Source organism: Camelina sativa, chromosome 20, assembly GCF_030686135.1.
Source record: "Camelina sativa cultivar CO46 ecotype springtype chromosome 20, ASM3068613v1".
NCBI classification, from domain to species: domain Eukaryota; kingdom Viridiplantae; phylum Streptophyta; class Magnoliopsida; order Brassicales; family Brassicaceae; genus Camelina; species Camelina sativa.
In genome coordinates, this window is record NC_141899.1 from 25,613,076 (window position 1) to 25,618,464 (window position 5,389).

General features: G+C 43.0%; 1 non-coding gene across 1 annotated transcript; it reads left to right on the plus strand.

The window, feature by feature from the left end:
• The first annotated feature begins 3,609 nt into the window (after window positions 1-3,609).
• Window positions 3,610-3,716, plus strand: LOC147919350 (small nucleolar RNA R71). Its single transcript, XR_015594357.1, has one exon. It is a non-coding gene; the product is annotated as a small nucleolar RNA R71 (small nucleolar RNA).
• Window positions 3,717-5,389: the final 1,673 nt, after the last annotated feature.

The following is a 5,389-nucleotide window of genomic DNA, read 5'->3' on the forward strand; positions in this document are numbered from 1 at the left end:
TCAGTTTCCTTCCTTGCAAAGAAGGTGTTGGCAAGAGCCTTGTGGAAGTACCTTAGGACTGGGCTCCTTATCCTTGAGCTCTTGGAGTTGGAGGATGAGTAGAGCTTGTTGTCTCCAATGGTTTCCCACACAGCATACAACTCTTCTCTTGGAACCATCAAACTCCTATTGCTCCCCACCTCAAAACCAAAAACATTGGCTATCTTTTTCATTGAAAGCTCATGCTTCTTCCCTTTGATAGTGAAGGAAATGTGGCCAGCTCCAACCTCAGGGTCTTTCCTTGCATATGTATGCAGCTTGACAGTGGCAAGGAACTCACAACTCTCCTCTTTGTACCCCTCCATGCAAAGCCCCATAAACTTGGTGAGATTACTCTTCTCAAAGAGATATTCCACATCCTCATCAAAAGCAAGCTTCTCCATGGTCTCCTTGTGTGGATACCTAGTTCCTAAGAACTCCATCCTCATGAAAGCAACATAAAGCTACCTCTTTGACAGCCCACAAGACTCAGCTTCTCCATCATCCGTCAACTCTTCTTCTTAACTTTCTTCCTCACTCTCATTTTCACTCTCTTCTTGCTCAACTTCAACAGCTGGCCTCTTCCCCTTGGCCTTGTGTCTCCTCATAAACTCATTGAGAGTAGGCTTTCTTTCCTCCTCACTTTCGGTCCTCTCAGGATCTTCCTCAACTAGCTCTCTCCTTGGACGCGGCACCTGGCTCGACCGGCTGCTCGAACCGCCACTCGGTTGAGTTGTCAATCGAGTGGTCCGTCGAGTGACTCTCCCAGCTTCACCTCTTGATTCAAGGTTAGCATTATGACGTTCCATGGAGCTTGCAGCGGTTTGGTGAGACTTCTTGGTTATCTTGGAAGACATTTTCAAAAGAAACTGAAGGGAATAGACTCAAAGCTCAAAGTTAATAGGTTAGTGACCCAAAAACTTGAAAGAACAAAGCGTGAGCAAGAGATGAACTTTGAAAGAGATTTTAAAGCTTGAATTTAAATGTTTTGCGCAAATGAGAGAATGTGAGAGGTATAGGATCGTGCAAGGACTATATAAAGAAGCAAAGGGGACAAGGAGACAAGGGTGGAGCGTCCATACCATTCAAATTTGAATTGGGAATCTTTGACTTGCTTTTGGCTGCCACTCGACCCCACCACTCGATCAGCACGTGGTCGAGCTCCTTGACCAATTTTGAAATTTCAAAATTTTTCTCCTTGTTCTTCCCTCCACTCAATCATTCTAGAAGAATGGGAATCAAATGGGCCTCAAATCTTACCCAGCTCGGCCGAGTACCTCTCGTGGCCTGGTCGAGTGGGCCTGCGAGTCTCCTTCTCCAAGTCATATCTCTCCTTACCCAACTATATTTTCACCAAAAAGCCTGTCCAACAAAAACATAAAAGAAAACACATCAAAACTACTAAGAAATTAAAACATATTTACAAAGGATACCTTAGGGACTTCCTCCCTAGTGAGCTTGTTTAAAGTCACTAAGCTTGACTTTGGTTTCCTCTTTTAGACTTGATCTAGCTACCAAGGAGGTGATGAAATCCTCCCTCGAACCTCTTGGTCACTGTGAAGTTGATCCTTGATCACCTCACCCTTAGCACATAAACCATACTTCTTCTTGATTTTGAGCCTTGGTCTTGCTTTCCTCAAAGACCTCTTGTTCAGCTTAACTTGGAGATCCTCAACCATACTAGACAGCTCTTGAACTGACCTCTTAAGCTTCTCCACAGAATCCTCTTGAAGTGGGAGCTCAGCCTTTGAGGTTACCTTATCACTTAAGCCTCCTTGACCGTCTTCGTCCTTGATAGTAAAAGGCTGGTCATCAATGGTAGGAAGGGTTGTTGGATTGTAGATGTTGAACTTCATAACTACATCTTCAGCAATGTTCAAGGTCACAAGACCTTCCTTAACATCAATAACTGCTCCAACAGTGGCTAAGAATGGCCTCCCTAGTAAGATTGGATCTTCAGGCTCCTTGTCCATCTCTATGACCACAAAATCATTGTGAACCCTTGCCTTCTCTATCTTGAGTGGGACATTCTCCAACCTTCCAACTACCTCTCTATTTGTCCCATCAGCTAGGCACACATGGAGGTTAGTGGATTTGAAATCAGTTCTCCCAAGCTTTTGAGCTATGGAGTATGGCATCACACTTGTTGAAGCTCCCAAATCACAAAGGCATTGATTGTAGTGAAGGTAACTGATGGTGCAAGGCAGATAGAATGACCTTGGATCCTTAAGCTTAAGTGGGATGATCACTCCTCGAAGGTTCTCAAGATCCTTCTCATCTTGAGCTTGAGCCTTCTTCTTTGACAAATCAAGAAAAAAATTTCTATAGAGAGGATATGGTTCATACTGTTCCAAGGCAGGTCCTCTCTCCTCTTTTTGGTAAGCTATGATGATCTCTTGAATGGATGACACTTGTTCCTTTTTCTCAGCCAAAGCTTCTTCTTTCAAAACCCTTTCTTCCTCTTGTTGCTTAGCCAACATCTCCTTTTTCTCAATTATTTCCCTTAGCTCCTTGATCTTCTGTGCTTTGAAACGCCCATGGAATGGTAGTGGAGGCTTGTAGGCAGGAGGAATGTACTTAGCAGGCTTGACAGCTTTGGAGTCTCCAGCTCGATCGACCACTCGAGCATGTACTCGGTCGAGTGGCTGCTCGAGCTCCTGGTCGAGTTCGTATGCGAGCTCCTGTTGCTTTGCACAAACGTCACTTGGGGCTTCAGTAACTAATGAATTCCCCTAAACTTGGACGTCACTGTCCTCAGTGACTTCTTCCTCTTGAATTTGAATGGCTTTGGCTGTGAACTCCCTTGGATTTTGAACAGCTTTTCCAGGGAGTTGGTTGGGTTTTGGAACTGAAGTAGAGGCTATGTTACTCTCCATATACTTCACTCTGGAACTAAGACCCTCAAACTTCATATTCAGATCATTGTACTGTGATGTTAACCTTTGGTTCAACTCAGCAAACTGCTTGGCTTCCTCAATCTTTCCTTGTGTTTGCCCAATCAACAATTGTTGCATCATTGCTCTTAAGTCTTGTTCTTGGCCTTGGTTAGTCTGAAACCCTGGTGGGGGACACAACTGAGGCTGGAACACTTGATGTTGTTGCTTGGGGACATAGTTTTGTTGTTGTTGAGGCTGTTGAGGTGGATAGACTTGGTCTTGAGGATTAGCCACATTGGTACTCCTATAAGAGAGATTGTTGTTCTTGAAACCTCCTTGGTTGTAGCCTTTGAATCCTCCTTGATTTTGCATGTAGCACAACTCAGCAAACTCAGTCTCCCCCTCTTGAACTGGAACCTCTTCTTCACCAATGAAGTGAATAGACTTTTGTTGGCTAAGAAGGATCTTGTCAAGCTTCTCATTGACCATCTTCAAGTCCTTCTTGTACTTGTCCTCTTGATCAGTTGAGGAACTCCTTATGGTTCTGTCATAGTCCTCATTATAGTTGCCATCTGACTGAGCAAGATTCTCAACTAATTCCCAGCCTTCTTCCACATTCTTGTTGAGGAAGTTGCCATTAGAAGCTGTGTCAAGAAGCATCCTAATCTTGGGAAGCACTCCTCTATACAATGTACTCAAGAGTGACTCATTGCTGAAGCCATGGTGAGGGCATTGAGTTTGAAATCCTTTGAACCTCTCCCATGCTTCACAAAAGCTTTCATTGTTTCTTTGAGCAAACCCAGAAATCTCATTCCTCAACCTAGCAGTCCTTGCATTGGAGAAGAATTTGGCTAAGAAAGCCTTCTTGCAAGCATCCCATGTGATTATTGCTCCAGTAGGAAGAGTCTTCTCCCAAAGGTGTGCCTTATCTCCAAGTGAGAATGGGAATAGCCTCAACTTGAATCCATCTTCACTCACTCCATTGAGCTTTGTAAGACCACAGATTCTGTCAAACTCATCAAGGTGATCTAGTGGATCCTCCATTGGCAACCCATGAAACTTGTTAGCTTGAATCATGGAGATCAAGCCACTCTTGATCTCAAAGTTGTTGTTTGGCACTGTTGGAGGCACAATACCAGCCCTTTGGTTGTGGGTGTTGGGTGCATCTCCAGCACCAATGTGCCTAGGTCTCTGCTCATGGTTAGCTTGTTGCTCCATGACCACTGAATCCTCTTGCTGAACTTGAACTACCCTTCTTCTCTGATTTCCCAAACCCTTTTGCTTCCTATGTATGTTGTCAATAGGCCTTTGAAGATTATCTTTCCCCTTAGACCTTGTGTGCATCAACAAACGCGAGTACAGACTCGAACAAGTTCACAATTGAGCTCAGGCTCGTCTGGGGGGTCAAGTTGACTGGGAAGTGGTGTCCAAATGAACACGGCTTCTGGCTCGATCAAGTGCTCGATCACTGCTCGGTCGAGTGACTGGTCGAGTGGCACCTGAAATGGAACTTCAACCCAACAACAGAAGATTCAATTGTATAAACGAACTTAATCTTAGACTAATACGGATCCTAAATGTCACAAAAACACACTCAAATGGGCAACGGCGCCAAATTGAAACAAGATTTTATATGGTGGTGAATGATGATGAATGTATGCAATGGTGGTATGAATGGAATGATGGATGGGTGTTTCAATTCCCCTTATGCTGTTGCAGTATAAGAGGTATCAATCCTAAATGAGTGTTTGTGAACAATTAAGATGTGCATATGAATCTAAGTTAAGACAAATGTAAAGATTGTTTGTCACTAACAATCCTAAGATGGAAATGTAAAGATGCAGAAAGTAAACTACAAGAACTAAGAACTAAATGCAAATGAAACTGAATGATTGCAACAGTAATGAAGCAAGAACAGAAATAGAAACTACTACTAATGAACTAATGCAAGACAATTAATGAACTGAAAACTAAATGAATGCAACTAGAATGAGACAGGAATGAAACAGGACAATCACAAATCATAAACAAGAGTTCTGGGGGTGAACTCGAGCAAGCACTCGACCGAGTGTAGGTCGAGTGGGTGGTCGAGTTGGTTAAATCCGGAAAACAGAGCAACACAATAAAAACAGAGCAATGCAAATATGAATCAAACAACAAGCAAGCAATAGGATTAAGACTTTAAAATCAATAAAGAAAGAAGGTCCTGAGGATGGATTCATGGGATGAACTAATCATTGTGGTTATCTAACTTGGTCAACAAATCTCAAGCAAACTTTGAGCTAACCTCTAGACATATAAATCTAAGACAAGTTTCTCCCACTCTAGACTTGTTCTCACACAGTAAAGAATCTACACAAGCAGGCATTAAGCAATACATCTCAAACCAAACAAGACCTCTAATCTCTTAGCAAGCCTAATGGTAAGCTCTAGATCTAGCCTTATCTATGCTTCTTAAACATTGGTGTGATGCTAAGAAGCTTGAAATCAGATCC